Source organism: Bombus vancouverensis, chromosome 8, assembly GCF_051014615.1.
Source record: "Bombus vancouverensis nearcticus chromosome 8, iyBomVanc1_principal, whole genome shotgun sequence".
Lineage (NCBI taxonomy): Eukaryota > Metazoa > Arthropoda > Insecta > Hymenoptera > Apidae > Bombus > Bombus vancouverensis.
Window position 1 is genome coordinate 7,955,063 of NC_134918.1, and position 20,811 is coordinate 7,975,873.

Genomic DNA, 20,811 nt, shown 5'->3' on the forward strand with positions numbered 1-20,811 from the left:
CTTTCAGTATACAATTTCAATATTTTAATATATGATTACAGAATTTCAATATTGAAATTTAAATTATTATTTAGTGTTACGCCGTAAATAATATCAATAATACTTATTACGTAAAGTACGAAATACAAATCAACGTATATTATTGAAACTCTAAAATTGAGTAACTATTGCTGTACCAAGAATACTAATTAAGAGTTAATCGCATGGATCTGCCTGAGTGACTAAGGAATTTAACAATAGAAGATTTTTAATCGAACTTCTCTTTCAAGCTGAGTTGACCGTGATTCAATTCACGAATATCGGAGAGGAAAAGTCGTAACAGTCTTACAGTTTCGATTCACTTTCATCTCTTTTCGAGGGGGTACTCGCGATTCGCGGCTGCTTCGAGAACTTCCTGCTGGTTCATCCATTGAACCTCATTCTTCGGCGTTCTTTCAATCCCTCGTCTTCCATAGACAAGTCGTAAATCTTTCGAAAACTATTAGCTTGTCCAAAAAGTTTCTTTCGTTTTATGAGGAAATAATAGACGCACAACGTTTTTTTGTTTTATATTATTTTGTCGAATTACGTACGATCCAATTTGTTCTGTTGAGATAAATTTCACAGACTTGGTTTTACATTTGTACGAAGGTGCATCGTTGTAAAAGACACGCTTGCGAAAGAAAGACACTTTCCGGACAACCTAATACTTTATCTGTTCGTAAAAATTCTGTTCTACGTTTATTTCGTTCTTTCATATTAAAGGAAAGCGATACCGATCGATAAGTTACTTGATACCGTTTAGTATGTGTAACTGGTTAAAGTATAGTACAACTGGTTCTTACGAGTTTCGTAGCATTCAAATATTTAGTGTGTCTCATTAATCGTACTATAAAGGATAAGGTAAAATTTTCTACGTGAAGAAATAAATCGAAAATGTATAATTTTACAATGTACATTTTAAAATGTACAATTTTATCCTACGACGTTCTTCTTTTTGGAGAAGATAGATTTGAAATACTTTACGTCAGAAATTTATAAAGGTTATACGTTTGACAAAACCTGTTGCTTCGCTGAAAATAATACTTGGTAGGATATTCTGTCAGCCAATTTTTTTAAGAATTTTTACGATTTTGTTGTCTCAGAGTCATAACTTTACAATGCTACAACTATACACAATTGCTTCATTACGATATATGGGATACTTGTATAATCAATTATAATCATGAAGATAAAGAGTAGTAAATGGTATAATTGAAAAACACGATTTTGTTAATGTAATTTTATCGAATAATGTTAAAAAATGACTAGAAGTGATATTAATAAGTACCTTTTAAAAATATCTGAAACGAAGATTAATGGAAATGCAATATATATATATCGAAATAAAAAATATTGAAAAGTCCTCTGAGCTGTCTTGTTATTTTATAAATTTTTATTATAGATACTATACGAATTTCCAACTATGCGAATAATTTTCCCATTTAATTTAGGAAAAGTTTCATAAACTAAATATATTTCATTACGGTATATTTAACTCTATTTAATTGCATTTACCTATATTTAGCTATGTTTAATATAGAACACCTGCGTCCCATATATAATATAGTTTATATGTAAATATAATACAGCTTCATTGACGGTATCCAAAAATTTTTTTTTTTAGGCACGGATTGGCTTGGTCTTTGATCAGAACGTCGGCTATTATACTCGATAAATTTTCATTATCCCTCGTGTCATCAATTTCGCGGCACGGAAATTCATCGTTGCTCGAACCACGCGAAAAATATCCAGGCCAAAGGAACGAACGAGAGAGAGAGAGAGAGAGAGAGAGAGAGAGAGAGAGAGAGAGAGAGAGAGAGAGAGAGAGAGAGAGAGAGAGAGAGAGAGAGAGAGAGAGAGAGAGAGAGAGAGAGAGAGAGAGAGAGAGAGAGAGAGAGAGAGAGAGAGAGAGAGAGAGAGAGAGAGAGAGAGAGAGAGAGAGAGAGAGAGAGAGAGAGAGAGAGAGAGAGAGAGAGAGAGAGAGAGAGAGAGAGAGAGAGAGAGAGAGAGAGAGAGAGAGAGAGAGAGAGCGAGAGAGAGAGAGAGAGAGAGAGAGGGGCAGGAGGAAATGGAAGAAGAAAAATGCGAGAGAAATAAAAGGGAGGAGACCGAAAAGAGAGCTGATCGTATTAGGTCGGTGAGGTACGTAACCATGAATATTAAAACGCGTATAGTTCGTGAAATGTTAAGGGCCAGTTATCGAGTAGAAATTTTTAAGGAATTAATCGATACGTCGATTCTGTTTTGTCTTTCGCTTTTCTTACGAATTTCAATAACTTTGAAGGAAAGCAATCTTTCGTTTATATTTAAATTTAATTAGAAGCATCGTAATTTAGACAAAAATTATGTTCCATTATGTAATATGGAAAAACGTGTAAAATATTCGAGGAATAGTACTCGATATAATATTATCCAGTGCTATTATCGAGTATTATTTAAATTATATCTATAAAAATATTAATTTGCATATTCAACCTACAGCATAAGCGATATACAAAAGTATTAGAATACAAAAACATTAAGGGATTAATAAACATGAAAGTTTATATTATGAAATAATTCATCTCTTCTAGGTGATGCTTTTAATATGTTATTAATCATGTCAAGTACTGTTTTATTATTATGTTATGAGATGTAAATGGTGGGTGGGAATGACAGGGAATGAATGGGACTATATCATTGAGCAGAACATTTTGATAAGTTACGACAAGAGGTATTTATAACTTCCAGCACTAAGTAATAGTACAGTAATGCATGGGAAAGATAAAATGATGAACATTGTATTTTTCTCATTGTACCTTAGAAGTTTGAACAGTGTTTATGATTTTTTTAAATGACCAATATACGTAATCGACATATACAATTCAAAATTCTTTCTAAAATCTAAATGTAAGCACAAACACTTGCGTCTATCAAAAATGTCAAACTTCTGATGAAGATTCTTTCCACAAGTGAAACACAAGCGAGGAATTGAAACTTTCATTTCACTTTCCAATCCTAAACTTCACTTTTCATTCACTGCCAGAGCAACAAGTTCAGAGGATTCATTCATGCCTCGAAACAGTAGAAAGTAGGGGAAAAAGAGCGGGCACAAAGTGGGACAAAGGACACGTATAAATTAGAATATATTCATTTTGCTACGATTACTGCACAGAAAATAATCGATTCGAACTGACCAGCAGTCTCCTCGTATTTAAATTGCTACAATCAATCAGATCAAATAAAAAAGAATCGGACAAAGCTAAGGAAAGGACCGAAGACGCACAAAAATCAGAATAAATTTTATAATTATTCGATAGACAATGATCGAGCGAAACTCAACGTCGATGGTCTTGCGTATAAATTCAATAAAGGATGGACGATGCAAATTTATCAACAGTATCTTCGCATAAAAGTTCCTCACCTTTTTGACCAAGTAAGAAACCACGCGAAATGAAGAAAAGAAATTACACACAGAAATAAATTAGAATGATTTCTTGTAACTACATTTAGCGTCACGATGATTTCATAGAAGATATAGTGGATTTAAACTCACCGATGTCACCGAACTCAATGTCTTCACGTTGGAATTCCACCCTCTCGAGCAGGTTGGATGAACACTGGTACAAAGCGCAACTGGTACTGAGCTGTGGCGAAACTAAGGTCCTGGTGCTCCTTCTCCACCACTTGTTCGCTTGCCAGCAGTTTCCAGCTATGTCGAGCACGATGCGCAACCTCGAATATTTATGCAACCCTCCCCACCAGCAGGACGAGCTGTTCGAAACGAAAATTGTTTCAGGACTCGGAAGGTTTTCCCCTTCTCTTCCGACATTCACCTATCCGCGCTTCGGCTCGTTTCCTCCCCAGCCACCGACAAATCTTTTCTCCTGCAAATAAACGAACGATTGGTATTTTGAACGCGGAACCCCCGTGGTTGGCTTAGTAGAGTTAAATATGGGAGGGACTTCAGATTTGTTGACGTCAGGTACGTTCCTTGATGCGTGATGGTAATTTTAGACTGACGCAAATTGTTCTTCTTGGGCTGCTTGTTTTCGCAAATAAACTTTTATGATTGACGAAAGCGCAAAATGAGATTTCAGGGAAGGGGGAGGTCTGTAGAATTTTAAACATAATTGAAAAATGTAGGTATTTCATAATTTTATGGACAGGATGTATATGGAATGGATGTGGATGGTAACTGATGGTACAAGCGGAAAGGGGGTGAAAGAAGTCGAAAATATAGAATAAAAATTTTTTTCTTAATTTTTCCATCGAGACAACGATCTACAGTGAGATCCGTTATAACGAGATAAGATTCAAAGTTGATTTTCTCGAAAACAAAGCCTCGAACGAAAGATTTCTATTCTATATTTTCTTTTTTCGCGTAGAATCACCCCCTTTCCGCTTGTACCACCAGTTACCAACCACCCTGTATATTCGTACGTGAAGCTAGTCTAAAGTCTATTATTATAAATACTAAATGTACAGAAAATCGGTTAGGTGTTCGAACTGTAAGACATATCCAAGTAAAATCATATATCTAAAAAGACGAGATTCTATGTTTTTTGTTTCGAGGAAATAGGAATAATTTCTGAATTTCGCCACTGGTGATTAGTGGTACACAAAGTTGGTAAAAACAAATCAAACAGATGTTATATTCAAATACGATTGCTCACGTGCAGCGGATGCCTGGCAGCCGCAGTAGAGCGTGCCTGTCTATGGTCAGACGCGTGCAAACAGGCGGAAACACAAATTAACAGTAACAGCTTAATCTTAAATCTTCCTACACCTTAACACATCGTTACAATTCCACGTATTTGCCCTTTCGAGTTCTCATTTATTCTATTAAAAAGTTTCTTTAAAATTCTGATCACTGAATTAGTTGATTATACATAATCTATAAAATTTAATTTTTTTTTTTGTAACCATCAAAAAACACGATGTCTATGTTAAAATACCGTTAGGCAAAAAACAGTTTCTGCGACCATTATCACCGTTATCATGCGAACACAGTCTCATGGTAATATACCTCTCGCATTTGCATAAAAAGGCATTTTTAATATTTATCTAATATTATAAATATTTATGATGAATTTCTTTTTTTTTGCAGTAATCTGCTTCAGAAAACCTTACGTTACTTATTTATCAAAAATTCCTGATTTAAAGACGTGGTACTCCGTTACGAATATTCTTCGTTCACTCGACGAAATCCTTACACTTCCAAAATTATAAATCAGAGAATAAAAATATTTCATCTGTCGGAGATGAAAGAACACCGGAGCCTTTGGAACTTTGGATAACCCCGCAACATTGTAACCTAGAGTCTACTATAGCAGTAATTAAACAATTGTAGGTATTTAATCCGATTGTAATTGTTCGAGATTGGAGATAGTGAGCTCTGGCTCGAGGCGACAGTCTGTCGCCCAACGTAGCCGCGGCCAAGGGATGAACGCTTTGTTTAACAAAGGTATGGAGTAATCCTATAGCTCAAAAGCTTAAAATCCTATAGCTTAAAAGAAATATTCGTGGCGATACGTGACAGTAAATATTCCAACGGTTTTTGTCCCGTGGCTCGCCACGCGCAGACCCTATTCCTGGAGTAAGATAATTGCCAGATGTCGATGCGTCTCCACAGTACATGTTCAGCTAGCTCGAGGGCTCGTTATAAATCTTAAGATTTAGTCAACTAAAGTCCATCAAACAGACAAACAGTCTTTGTCCCCACTACGGGAAAATAGGGGAGATCAATTTTTCAACGAGCGGCGTCTCCCACTAGCAACTTCCCCTCGAAAACAGCCAGCATCTTTTTCTAACCACCGGTATAGAGATTGACCAATTAGCGGCAACGACAATTTCCCTTACTTTCTGAACGCAGGCTTTTCTCGACGAATCCGATCTCGTGTCCTTAGACACGCCCCAATATAGTTTTCCTCCGTGGTATCATCGGGACGGGAAAGTCATTCTCGCTCGCGATCTCATCGACTAAAGAGTAACATCTTCGCGATCAGTGGTTATTTCACGTTTTAACCAGACTTAGACTTTGTGAGTACGTCCTTTTGTCATCCCGTTGGCCGCGGCTACGTTGGGCGACAGACAGTCGCCTCGAGCCAGAGCTCACTATCACCTATCTCGAACAATTACAATCGGATTGAATAACTACAATTGTTTAATTACTGTTTTAGTAGACTCTTGGTTACAATGTTGCGGGGTTATCCAAAGTTCCAAAGGCTCCGGTGTTCTTTTATCTCCGACAGGTGTTCTTTCATCTCCGACACATCGATTTCCAATCTGTCTTGAATAGATCGATAAAATCGCGAAGGTGAATATTTTTATGGCCCACGAATATAATTCCAATCGAATTGCCATGAATATTTGATCCGTCAATCGCGTGAAGGTACTTGTAACTCACGCTGGGATGATCCGCGTGAGCGAATTCATCATCACGCGAGATTCCCTCGCAACGCGTTTTCATGTAACGCTATATCCATCGCGTAAACGTGGCCACGTGAACAGGGGAAGGCGGCGAGTGTACGTTAAATATTATGCCGTAGTTGGGTTGGTTAATTGGTCAGAGCAAGCCAGTTAGTTTCATTACGTTATCTCCATCTTCGTGGGTTTCGCACAATGGAGGCCTCTTCCAGTATCGGGGCCACTAGGTCTGCGTGCGTTCTAGAGCCTCTTTATCCGAACGAGACCGATTCCTCGATCGAATTCTATCGTTCTCCATAGTTTCCTGCTTTCTTTTTCGTATTTTTCATATTTCGATGAGACATGGATTTTAGTAAATGATTTTTTTGACGTATTAGTATGACGTATTATGTAAATAATTTGGAATTTCTTATGTAAACTATAACTGGTGCATAAACACGTTGCGTAAACTTGGCTTAATTCCTGGTTTGTGATAATTCATATGTTCTAATTTTACCGATGAAAATTATATCATCCAGAAAATATGACATTCAAACGCTGATTTCAATGACTGCATCTTCCGAGATGACAGACAACCGTCTGTGTAACTTAAGAACATCTTTTTAGATATAGCGCGAGTTTGAGCTAATTCTGACTGCGAACTGAAGCAATTAGTTATACATATCGTAGCAAATATTTATTGTTTAATATCCACTATTACACTACACACTGTACGATGCGAACAATCGGATGAATTTCCAACTCAATAGCAGTATTGTTTAATCTTAAAGCTGATACAAACGTATTACACATATCGCTGACGTAGTCGACTGCATATGTGCATAGATGAAGTATTATGACAGAATTACCGATACGTATTATGCGAGGATAGGGAACACCATTGGAAATGTCATTGCATGTTAAGAATAACATTATATTGCGACAAAGAAAAGGCATCTATAAGAAATGAGCAGAATTACACAAGCAAAAGCTACATAAATCTCAGATGTATCAAATAAATTCCTTAAAACATGTACGATGAATATATTACGAACACTCTTAAAAAAAGTTCTTTTCAATAAGCTTGAACGCATAATTTTTCGATTCGATTCTCCAGTCCCTCTCATATAACCTCTTTTCCAACATACAACTAAACTACTCAATCTTCCATTTCCTAGCCCGACTTGTAAACTGTTTCCCAGCTTCTCTGCAAGCCTCTCTTCCATCGTATAACCCTCTTCAGTCCTCTTTTTCGATCAGACTTTACTCGAATACAAAAATGCTTATCGTGACAACACATCGTTATACTATTCGCGTGAGAATCAAATTTGATCAAGGATATTTATGTAAATTTACACCTTCGTGTATCAAAGACATTATTTAGATGAGAGAAAAGAAGAAAAAATATGTCAAAAGGCAAAGTTTATACTTTAATGAATGATCAACGAAATAGATTGTAAGCAGAAATTTGTTTATTTACCAAATATTCTGGAACATTATAAAGAATACATTTTTGTATATTAGGAGCGTCTTACGGATTTTCTCGTTTCTAAATTTCCTATAGATGGATAAAACTCCACACTAATGTTCTATCTATGCACATTAATGTCTCAATGAAAATTAATATTTCTACATTGGGTAGGTATTAGGAGAGTATTAATTAAAGAAATGTTGAGATTAACAAGAATAAATTATGCAAAAGATCGCTATGAAGAACGACATCTTTTTATGTAGCACCGAATCTATCGAAAAATAGAATATTTTTATGATGCAGTAGTGATTTTTATTCAAAGCTTCTCTAGTTTCTCAAAAATGCATAGAATGTACGTTGCATAACCATCTATCAACCACGCGTAATAAGTATATGGTAGATAGTAGCAACGACAATATGGAACAAGTTTACTATAGAAAATTAGATCTCCTCGTAGAGGATCGTGCGTTTTAAAAATCACAATGCTTTCGACATTCGTTGAATGTTCTCATCGAAAGCCTTTTCAACTGCCCGCGAACGTTTAAAAATCCACACAGTCTAATAATCGACTCGAGTCAGCGAATAACGAAGATCATAACTTTATCTTGCATTTTTCGATCGAAAAAAGAAAAGAAGCAAAGAAGGTGAACGTAACGAAAAAGAATAAAGAGGATAAGAAGCGCGTGCACGAGAATTACGCGAGCTTCGAAAGATCGTGGAGGGCATCGTTAATGACCCACTCTAAGTGGCGAAGAATTACACGCTGGCACGCTCTCCACGTACCCTGATCGAATGCAGGGCCTCTAAAATGCTGAACTACGTCCGCAAGTTTTGTTATCGTTGCCAGAGCGAGGTGACAGAGCTTTAGTGCAAGGTTAGTCGGCGATGAGTGAAGTGGCAATCCTCTGCACGGCCATTATTCTTCGGTAGCGGCTAGGACCAGAAAGGATTTCGTTCGAATTCCTGTCGTGAGTACGTTGCTTCATCGGTACATTGGATGGAATATTTCTAAAAACCGACGTTCCTACGCGTCGATTTCGGTTCCTTTCTCTCTGATGTCTCTACATCATTTACGCACGTAGCGAGTCTTCTGGATTTACAGTTTGTCCAAACTATTTCTCGTTAAGAATCTCTAAAAAAGTGAATATGATATGGTGTCTTTCTCTCAAGACTATCGTTTTTCTTTATCCTCGATCGAGTCGTTAAAAGATTGTCTTAGATATTTTATGCAAAGATTGTCAAGAGAAATGTTATCACATTTACTTGTAGGATTTTAGTATTCGAATTATGAAGGTTTAATATGTGTAAAAATATATGTACACATTTTAAAAACCTGTTAAGTTATAGCTACATCGAATTACTCCTAGTAATTTTTGTTTTGAAACGATAAATTTGTCAGTGGTAATTTTCTTCAGTTCGATAGAATTCTGATGTAAAAGTTTTCTAACAGAATACAAAGTCCTGAACTGACTTTCTCTTAAATTCTTGAATTTTATTACAAATGTTTGATCAATAGCGTAAATAATTATGATTGAAGCGATATAACGAAAACCGTAACAATTTTGCCAATTGTAATGTACAAACGAAAAATCGGTCTGTGTCATTTTAACAGATTTAGCAATCTTAGTGTTGAGAGGGTGGTTTTTCATTTCTTAGTTTTAGCGGGGTAAATATAAGAGAACTGTAAGTCGTTAGCTTAGTGGAAGCGCGTTTCGCAGAAATAATTAATGCATCTTTCATTCCATTGTATCAAACTGTGATTAATCGCGACGAACGTGCAATTAAGATGTGTACCGGAGAAAAATCTGCTGCATTTAGTTGCGTGAATTCGAGTTAATCCGAGGCAGTGGAGAAATAATCTTATCGATAAATAACACGTAATTTTGTCGTATATTTCATGCCAGGAAACCTTGTCGACTGAAAAATTGTGATTTTCGTAAGTGATAATAAATTTACCAAACAATTTGTTTGTTTCTGATTAGAAAACCGATCGACTTTAAATTCTGAGAGAACGTGTTTCACAAATGATGAAGAATTTTCGAAACAATAGTGGCAAAATCTTTAATTTGATCTCTCAATAAAAAAAATCTGTACTCTCATTATGTTCTTAACTTCGATCGGTTCACACGAATTTAATCTAACAAGTCGTTACTTGGTACTGAAATAAACCAAATTTAACATGCAATCTTATGATACAATATTTTAATTATTAATTTTTCATAGAGAGTTTTTCAACGTTTTTTAACTTGAAAACCTAAAGGAACAGTGAAGAGATATCTTCAGTCCTATGTAATTCAAATAAAACACTACAAAATACATTGTTATGGACGCTTGGAAAATTCAAAGCAAAGTCCTCCGCGTGAATAGAGATATAGCACACATAGGATTAATCTTTCAATAATTTTCTAATAATATTTACGTATATTCAAAAATATTTCTAACAAATATGATATTAGTAAAATTGTCTACAATTCCAAGAATACATATTTCGCTGAAGATGGTCTCGCGTGAAAGAATTACCTGAATTTAAGTACAAAACAGAAACGAAAGAAAAATCCGCGACGGATCAAGTCTATTGTCCCAGCGAATGGAACTTGAAATCGAATTTGGATTGTTCGCCACGGACACGATTTCCAGGTAAATCGATACATTCTAAAAAGCAAGGAAGCCCGTGGGACGGGACAACAAAAATAAATTGAGAAGATTAATTGCAATTACCACATAGGTCGGGTTACACCATTGTTTGACCGACGTCCCTCCTGAACTTCGAAACTGGGTTGCATAATGCGGTCGAGGCACGAGCTTAACCCTGCATTGGGCTAAAATTTCATACATGCTCGTCAAAGAAAGCCTAGACGATGATAATTATCATTTTCAACTATGAAAATTATCACGGAAACTTAGAATTGCACAGCATTTCTGTCCATCTATTAACACGACGTAACATTTCTTCTTCTAGAAAGAAATTCAGAAGAAAAGATGATTGTGTCTAAAAAAAAAAAAAAAAAAAATGAAAAATGAAAAACACGAGATTCAAGTTTACGATCATAGAGAGTTTTCACCGTAACGTTGCGTTTACACAATTTTTATGTATTATTTTGCTACTTGCTTCTTAATAAGTTAATCGCTGCCGTGACCAAGGGCACTCGAGAAGCAGAGTCGCGAGAATTCGAGACGTAGGGATCGTGCGAGTCAACGAATTTCTCGAGAGAAAAGTTTATTCGCTCGAGAGGAGATAAACTCTTAAACAACATGTAATTTCTTTTCTCTTGTATTTTCCCAGTGTTTCGTTTACTTTCTCTCCCCTTTGATAAAAAGTTACGATAGTTGACATGGTTCAGCATTTTGAAACATCTGATTTTTAATTGACAAGTTTCTCGATCGAAGAATATTAAATGGAGAACCTTTTAATTGAAAAGACGTTGGGTTTTTAAAATCACTGAGGAGTTTGTTTCAACTTCTGAAACTTTTCGGTCGGGATAGATTTTTGGAAAGTAATTTTAATTGATACGCTTGTACTTCGCTTAGTATACTACACTACCTGGAATATTTTCAATTGGATTTTTTATTGCAAAAATTTATTAATATTGAGAAAACTTTATTCCGCAACTGCATTCTCTTATACAAATATTTCTTCTTCATTTGCTACCCACCTCATTCTACAAATATTTCTCCACGATAATTTTGTAGCCCACTCTCTCTCATAAATTTGTTCAAATAATTAATATACGCGGGCAGTAGTCAAACGAAATCCATCTGATTATTTTACAAACACTCCATTTGATTATTTTACAAATTTCCATTTAATATTAAGGGGACAAATATTTAATTCGTTATTTTCACGATTTATGCTAAGGATCGCGCTACATCAAAACTTTCAGTTCGTAATGTACGTCAATTTTAATGTCATCTGAAGGTTGGAATTATTCTGTATTCCTATCTCATTTAAAATTTAAACTCCACTCTGTAGCATTAATTTGCAGCAGAGACAGCGAATGTATGTAGTAGTCATCTTATCCGTATGCTACAGCGTTCAACGAATTTGCAACTCGTTAATCTAAGCGACACGCAACAAGTATTTTGTTTTAGCAGCATTGCCATTCGTTTCAACTTCATCTGAGCGAATGGAAAATCCACGTTCGATCAAAGGAAATATGGTGCGCGAGTTATTCAATTAATTGTCGTATTTATTGATAGTTTAATTAGTTTGCACATTTTCTTTATTTTCACCACAAATTCTGACCAGTTACAGCCTCCTGTTCTAATGTATTTGAAAAAATTAGTGGTTTTATATACAATTTATATACAATGATAAAATGAGAATATTTTAACGTTAATCGAACAAGCTTTCCTTTTAATCAGTAAAAATTATATCCTCGCGAAAAGTTATGACCATCGATATATTCTACCAATTCACGATATATTACGAGTCGTTAACGAATTAAAGAGCTCGTTTTCAAACATAAATCGTACAAAAATTCATTCACCGAAAGTTCATTAACCGAATTTGACGAATCGCCAGGCAATTTCTTTTAATTGAAAAAAAGAAACGCGAGGTCTTTTAATCCACCGAGAAGATTATTCGTACAGTTGTAAAATGTCGAATAGATAAAGATTGTACGCGTCTTGTCTTAAGCTCTCATTAGCGTAGGTTGATTCGTGCAGTAAAAAAAAAGGAGGGGAAAATAACTTTACTAAATTCAACCAGGCAGCTTTCGTCGTATTAAAAGTTTTAGGGTTGTTTTATAATTATGAGCCGAGGTTTGCGACAACGCGACGCAGTTTACAATAGTTGGTCGCAGTTGACAATACTTCAGCAACGCGTAGAATAACAGACGATGAAGAATAGTGGTGCAAAAAAACGAATGATATATTATAACGCATGTTGTCATTGATCTGGAAACTCATTAAACGATAGGATTACGGCCATATCCGCGGATTGTATCCGCGACGGATATAAAACGACAAATTCCGTGGATAGGTTCGTTGTAACAACGTCGACCACTTGGACACAATACTCCTTGATTATCCGTGTGATTTTATTCGCGGGCGTGGAATTTCCACGAAAATTCGAAACTGTATGCCACGGTTTCGTAAACCGGTGTTCCATCGCGAAAGTGCTGGATGAAACTGAGTATACAACGTTCAATTCGCGCAATTCTCTTCAATTGACATCATTCCGCCCTATGTTGCATGACGTTTACGTCATGTTTCGAAGAATTTGACATAGGACGGCGCGAACACCATAAATCAATTGTTCGACAGGCGATCGATCGATTTTAAAGTAAGCTTAAACGCCGTTAGATGAACGGCGTCAAGTGAGTTGGCCGTCGTGTCGTCTGCCGGAAATCGAGCTGGCGACACCAGTTTCGCGCTTGTCACGCGCAAGTGTTAGATTGTTTTAAATGGCGTGACGCGGATGACACTTCTGTAATTGTTAAAATTGTTGATTCTTGTCTTTGAGATAACTGGCAAAGAATTGTAAAAGATAGCCTATTGTCAAGAGGAATTTCTCAGGAGTTCGACGGTTCGTTAAGAGGTTCAAGTTGTGCGATTTAGTATTGTTAAACACTGTATTGTGCAACTATTTGCACGTTCATAATGTATATTGATAAATCTAAATGGCGTGACGCGAACTATACTAAATGGCGTAATTGCTAAAATTGTTGGTTTTTGCCTTCGCGATAACTTTGAAAGCTTCCGTGAAAGATAGCGTATCGTCGAGGTCCGAAGTTACTCGTATACTTTAGGATTTTTACGCGGCTTTATGCAACTATTTGGACTTTTATAATGTGTATTGATAAATTTAAACGTTGTGACGCGAATGGTATTAAATATTATGATTGTTAAACTTGTTGATTCTTTCCTTTAACATAGCTTTAAAAAGCTTCTATAAAAGCTAGCGTATTGTCAAGGTTCCTCAAAAAATCGGAGTTTTCTTGAAAATTCAAACTGGTTTAGGATTCTAAAACATTGGATATTTCTATTTTGAAACATTTTATAGCCGCGTTTTACGTTTAAGATATACTGAATCTTCATTTATATTACAGATTGTATCATTATGCTGTTATACCTTTAAATTACAAGACCGTATCTTCAAGACTAATTATTAATCATCTTAGAATCTCAGGATTCGATCCTTCGACTTTTAAATTACCTTACGGTATTAAATCATATTACATGGTAATGAATTTTACCAACTTGTTGAAATAGCTTGTACTCTGCGCAAATCAAAATCGTATTATCACTAGATTGATATACAACTAAGTTACTGTATGTCATAGCAACTTTTCAAATCGATCGAAAATCAAAAACGATGCGGTTCGTATCGCGGCAAATAGTATGCCGTGTGTCACAGATATGAAGATCTTGTAGTAGACATTGAAAACTGTGGAAAAATATATATTACGATATTTATATATTATTAATATTATAACATTGCGAAGATATTCGTTGTTGCAGTTTAATTACATTAGGGTTGAGTAAATTAAGCTCATTAAATGTCAGTATAAGAAGAGACAAAATTACATTTTAAATTAAGAACATCGATTTCAAAAATCATTAACATTAAACATTATAGATCATTAAACATAATCATTAAACATTATAGATCTTTAACTACAGCGCGTTGCAATGTAATATACTCGCGTTTAATAATTTTGCAGAACGATATCCTACGAATATTAAACCTTAATCGTTTCCTAGAATTAACTCAAATAAATCCAGGAAATCCCTCAGAGCCATTGATAATTGTCTTACCTGGTAGTAAGTACTTTAATTTCGAAACATTACATTACATCGACGACTGTTAATGCGTTAACTGAATTATCGTTTATAGACTAGTAAATTAAGTCACCCTACATAGAAATACAAAATTAGATTTTACGTTGAAAGCGTTGATTTTGGAATCTGTACTGGTCGATCTTATAATTCTACGCCTGTACGAAATTCTGGCAACACTATATCGGAGAACGGAATGGCATACTCATGGGAATAAGGAAAAATACAGTTTAAATTATTAATATAAGATCTACTTCAAGTAAATTCAGATTTGCTTCTGAATAATCATGGTTTTCCCATGCTGAAAAATGATCGAGCAATATGAATAATAAAGAACCATTTCTTAGAATTAAATGAGTTTCTATATTTCATTTTCCTAATATAAAATTTTACCAAATACCAAAATTAATACACTTGGACCTAATTAACTAATATGATATAATAAATACAATGTTATACTAAATAAATATATTAATAATTACAATGCTAAGTGTATTTCGAAATTATTTCTTATTCCCTTTAACAAAATCCTTGCACCTATCATGTTTTTGCAACAGCCTGTATATACAAGGTGTCTCGTCTTGATCGAGCCAGGCAAATATCTCTTAAACCGTATATTATTCGAAAGAAGTGTTTCTTCGAAAAATACATAGCTTCGAGATCTCAAGGTGACCTTCGTTTATTCAAATGGATTTCTACATACATTTTTTTCATACGCTATTCGATGGATTTTTTAATTCCCTACAAACCAGTATTAGAGTACTTCAATGGAAAAATGATTAGTTCAAAAGGTATTCCAGCTTCAACCTTGTAAAACTTATCGCATGAAAGACAAGGAAAGATAACACAGCGCACTTACGTTTATATGTTTCTTGTCCTCCACACGCTCAATTTTAATGAAATTAACAATGAGATATCTTTTAAGCTAAGAATTTTCAGATACAACTACCTTGATACTTTTCCGTAGAGAACTAAAAAGTGCATCGGATGGTGTATGAAAGATAAAACGTATAATTCAATTGGAAGAAACAACGGTTATCTTAGAATCTCGTAAACGCTTCCACTTAGACAAATCCAATTGAACGTCGTAAGATGGGCCAATTGAAACCGTACAATTTTATTGTACGCTCTTTCTCGAATTACGTATAGTTTAGGATATATGTTTGCGTGGAACGATCAAAATGAGACACCATGTACATTAATACATTCCACATTCATTATCGCGAAATTGCGTTTCCCTTTGACTTTTTCGAGCTTCCGGGACGCGACAGCACGTTCCATTCAACCGCAATTCGCGTACTCGCTTACAATTAGTCAGGGTCGCGATACTCGCGAGTTCCACTCGCGCGATTAGTCATAATGGCTATTATTTTATTGTGTAACAGCTTTTTCCCTCGTTGCTTGCCAATCGAATTGCCTGTTACCGAGAGGCACTACTCGACACGCCCGCGTCTTTAAACGTTAAATACCTTGAATATTAATGTCAGCGACGTCTGATATAGTGCATTTTACCCATGATGAAATCCACTCGATCACTAGGGAAAAACACGGCGTAACGAGGGCGTGTGTATACGAAACGTGGATCATTCGCTCCGCACGATCGATCATGCTAATGTAACGAATATAACAAATCGTTACGATAGCTTCTACTCTTGGAAGAAAGAATAGAAATACCAGCAGACACTGGGAAAATGACAAACGTACAATCAGTTCCAAGTAATCCGCATGTCTTGAAAACATTGACATTCTTTGTTTAAATAAAGCATGTAGGAGTCAATCTGACAAGCTGAACTGATCGATTTCGATGTTTGAAAAGTTTTTAATTTTACGTATCAAAATACGTAGATAGGGTTCATTTCGCAGAAACGGAACGATTAATTAACCTCGATAGAATTGGTCAGTTTTATTTCTATATCGTAGTTACTTTTTCTTTTATTACGCAAGAATAAAACAGTTATGTTAATCGTTTTGTTACGAAATACGTTAACTCTACGCTGAAATTTTAAAAGATTTTACTCGAGTATAAATAGCCTTTCTATTACGAAGACTTTTGTATGGGAATGTAGATGCCGAAAAATGTCAGCTCGAAAATACAGAGAAAAGATTTATATATAAAATTCAGCATAAACCGGAAACGCCACTTCAAGACGCGTAAATGTACCAACGTATCTTTCATCAAGATAGAAAAAGAGACGTCGAAATTATTAATAGACTAAATTAAGATAAATCTGTTGAATGGTTTAATCGAGACACAATGGAATACACAATAGAATTCTTACAGAAATACATAATAACAGAGTAGTGATACATCAACGGCTGTCATCAATCTCAGGTGTGCGTTATTACGTTGACCCTGGCCACGGATTAGCTAACACCTTGATGGTGACGTTATTAATCGGTGTGGTTTTTACTTTCTGAATGATATACAGCATTATGTGACGTTTCCTATTTCAGCAGATTGACTTTAGAAAGAAAGAAACTGTAGAAAGAGAAAGGGAGAAAATGGGGAGTCATAAATTCTCGTATCATTAATAGAAGTCTAAATATCACGTGATAAGTTATATATAGCACGTAATAAAATATTCGGCTTACCTTTTCAATTTAGTTTCCATCAAAGATAGATTACGGATTTTTATGCAAATTCATATCTTTACGAATATAACTGAAGGAATGGGACCTCGATGGATAATCGAAATTTTTTCGATAGATATTATAACGAGTACTATAGTTCGAATTTATTCATATATTTTTGCTTATGTTTCGCGTTTAAGTCTCCCATAAGTGCGTAAAAAGTTGCATACTAGTCAAAAATTGAATGGCCACACATTTTGGTCAAACTTGAGTTAAAAGTAAAATATGGTTCTACAATGTTTGTAAATTATTGCAGATATTGCGATCAAAAGGCGATTTAATATTAAACACAAGAAGCACATTAGGTGCTCGAAACTTGTTGCACAGCGTAGCTTAAAAACCCCTTTATCTCGACATGCGCTAAATGTGTTTTAGATCTTTACTCTCGGTTTCCATTCGATTAAAAACGTAGAATGAGAAACAAAACTCCAGAGAGTACAAACGTCCCTTCCATAGGATTCCACAGGAATCACCCCCATTCAACATACATAACATCCGTACGTACATCGATAAAAGTCCAGTATTTCTTTCCGATCGGAGAAAGCAAGCCATTCTCATGAGACTTAAAATTCGACATACTAAACTGACACACTCTCATAACTTTATCCTATTTGTAGATGATAATCTTCTTAATCGTAGCAACGTTAATGCATGAAAAGTAAATTAAATTAAGAAATAAATTCGCTCTGCCAAACGAGATGCAGCATGTCTAAATCAGAAGCATTGAAGATCTTCTTTATCTTCTCAAAGATATTAATCTGTATCAGCAATTATGATATCGTAAGCTACCTGCTTAATTCTAACATACGCTGTATCGTAGTATAGATACCGTTGTTTGAGTTTCTAACTTGCCTTATTGCATTCTACGCTTTGCTCTTTGTTACGTATTTTATTAATCGCGGTAGCTGCCTAATCCCGGACCATAAAATTCATGAAAACGATAAAGAAATAAATAAATAAGGAAGAACAGAGCATCGACTATTAGTAAAACCTACTCGACGATAGAAGTACGTTTTCTTCGTTTCGCGGTGCCGCGAAAACGAAAGAAAAACCGCGGCCAACGAAGGTAAAGAGCGAAGGTAAAGAATCGGAAGCCGGCGGCAGAATTAAGAGGAACGCCATTGGCTGTTTACAGTGAATATCGGTCGCGATAAATCCAGCCTCCGGTACACTCGAAATTGCTTTTCGAGGGTCGCCTTGTAGCGGATGCAATTAAACAGGATCACTGTACGCTCGTAATAAAATCTCCAAGTTCCAGTGCGCTTCCGGGATGAAAGAATCGGCTGCCTCCGCGGTGCGACGCTATTCCCGGCCGTGCAAAAAGTTCCCTTGAAAGCGCGCACTCCTCGTAACGAGCTTTTGCTAATTTTTTTAATTAATTCAAGATCGAATAGGTATCGATTAGAATCGCGATCCACATTTACGCGTTTCGATGAAACACGAATTATTAACACGAAAACACTTTCGTATTGGGTTTGAATAACATATAACGAGGTTTGAAACGAGCAGAATGTTTAATTGAAAAATTTAACTTACATTTTTACGAAGCGTCAAGACATTGTGAGATATATTTCGAAGGATTATATTTTGCTCAAATGTTTGCATTGATTTGCACAAATTATGCAGCTATATTGTTACAATATGGAACGTATTATAATGAAACGTATATTGTTACAATAATGTAAGGTAAAACCAATCCATAAATTACAGTAATGAAATTTCATATTGAATATGTACGATATTGTAACTATACAAATTAATGAACAGTTTAACAGTTTAATTAATGAACATGATAAACAATTTAATAAATCACAACTGAAGACCTTAGTAAAATAGACGTGTAAGTGCAGTTATTCAAGAAGATGATAAAAACGCTCATACAATTCCAGTTTTAATAGCATGAAAGTATAACTGCACTTACACATTTCAGAAATATTAATTATCCTAGTACTATTGCTCTTTTAATATAACGTTTTTGAACACGTAACATTAAAATCACGAAATCTATCATGATGGATCTGCCACATTATGTTCAGTTATGTTTCCTGTACTTCTCACGGAAATTACTTAACGAAATAAGGTTCGACTACGTCTAAATTTAATCTTAATTCTTTTACTTTTTTAAATTTGCTAAAAATCTCGTGTTATTTTTAGCTCATTAAAAAGGTTTCGTATTATATTCATATATTTATACGAATTGGTGGGCGGATTTTAATTAACGATAGCCTGCGTCCATCGAGGCAAGTGGAATTAAATTTGATCTTGTAATGAAAGTTTGCCAGTTGCACTCTGTGTTTAAACGGTTCGAAGGTATTTAGTGTTTTTTGTAGAAAATCGAGAGCCGCAATGTTATACAGATTGTGAAGCTGTTCGCAAGAGATACGAAAAGTTATGAAGATGGCTACTCGAAAGTTCCCATTAGCCTACTTAAACCAAGTGCATCGCCCTCAACGACAACGACATTTATACTCACCAGTCTCCACCAAAATATGCAAACTACCCCTATGAGAGGTATTTTTCTTTTCTTTTGATAAAAACAAAACTGTATAATAAGCGATACAGAACTTTGCAAGTATAATCACATAAAATCAAGCGGCATTAGGTAAAACTTTGGTAAACTTGTTATGAATATCGTAACTTTGATCTTCAAAATATAGTAAATTATACCATCAACCCTTAACGCATACCAAGATAGGACAAGCGATGTCTTCTTATCAAGAAGGCTATTAACATTCTCGAAAAACTGTACGATCTTTTTAATAGTTCCATCGATTAGCATTAATATATTTTTTTTTTTAGAAGAATATTATACAATATCGCGGAATATTTTACTCGAAGGATTTTATTAAAGTAAAAAGTACGTCAAAATAAAATTACGCTCTGACCAGAAATTATTAACAGTCACTGTGTACGCTATCATTTCGTAAAAGCGCGTTATAATTAAATTTTATTAAAAGGATAATACCGTTAAACAGCTTCGAGGCAAATACTAAAAGTATCGGATAAGCGTTTTTTCATCCAGCAAAAATTCAACAAGAACGTACTGTAAAATGGTAAGAAACTTCTAAAATCCTTTAATACGTCAAGAAGTTGGCGTTCGAGTCTAAAGTGGAGATAAAAAAATGCTTGTTTTCACCGAAAAGGCGAAAGCTCAAGAGATCGTTTTAAGCGTCTTAAGAAAATTATAGCCCGTAAGCATGGAACGTTGAAAAAGTAAATTCGAAGAACAGAATATTATTTGGAGATTGTTTTATTGGGCATGCGCATAAAGGAGCGCAACCACCTCTCTATGAACGCTTTCTATATACGAAACGGTTGTGTGCTGAACAAACATCGGACCAATCTCGGTTCACTTCTTCCCTCGCGGCCTGCTTTCACGAATCTCCATCCCTGAAACCATCCTTTCATCCCTCGTGGTCGTGGGTTTTTCGACGCTTCTCTCGTGCGATTGAAAGTAAAGGGAGAGAAAAGAATTAGAGCGATGTTCATCGATTAGGGACGAAGGGAGAGAAAGCATACAA

General features: G+C 35.3%; 1 protein-coding gene across 6 annotated transcripts in view; it reads right to left on the minus strand.

Annotated features, from left to right (window-relative positions):
- Positions 1-20,811, minus strand: part of LOC117162987 (uncharacterized) — a 52,484-nt gene that overhangs the window by 10,851 nt on the left and 20,822 nt on the right. For all 6 annotated transcript variants that reach the window (XM_076621034.1, XM_076621036.1, XM_076621035.1 and 3 more), the window contains one exon: positions 3,557-3,887. The gene's annotated coding sequence lies outside the window, so the exon portion shown is untranslated. The remainder of the gene's footprint in view (positions 1-3,556; positions 3,888-20,811) is intronic.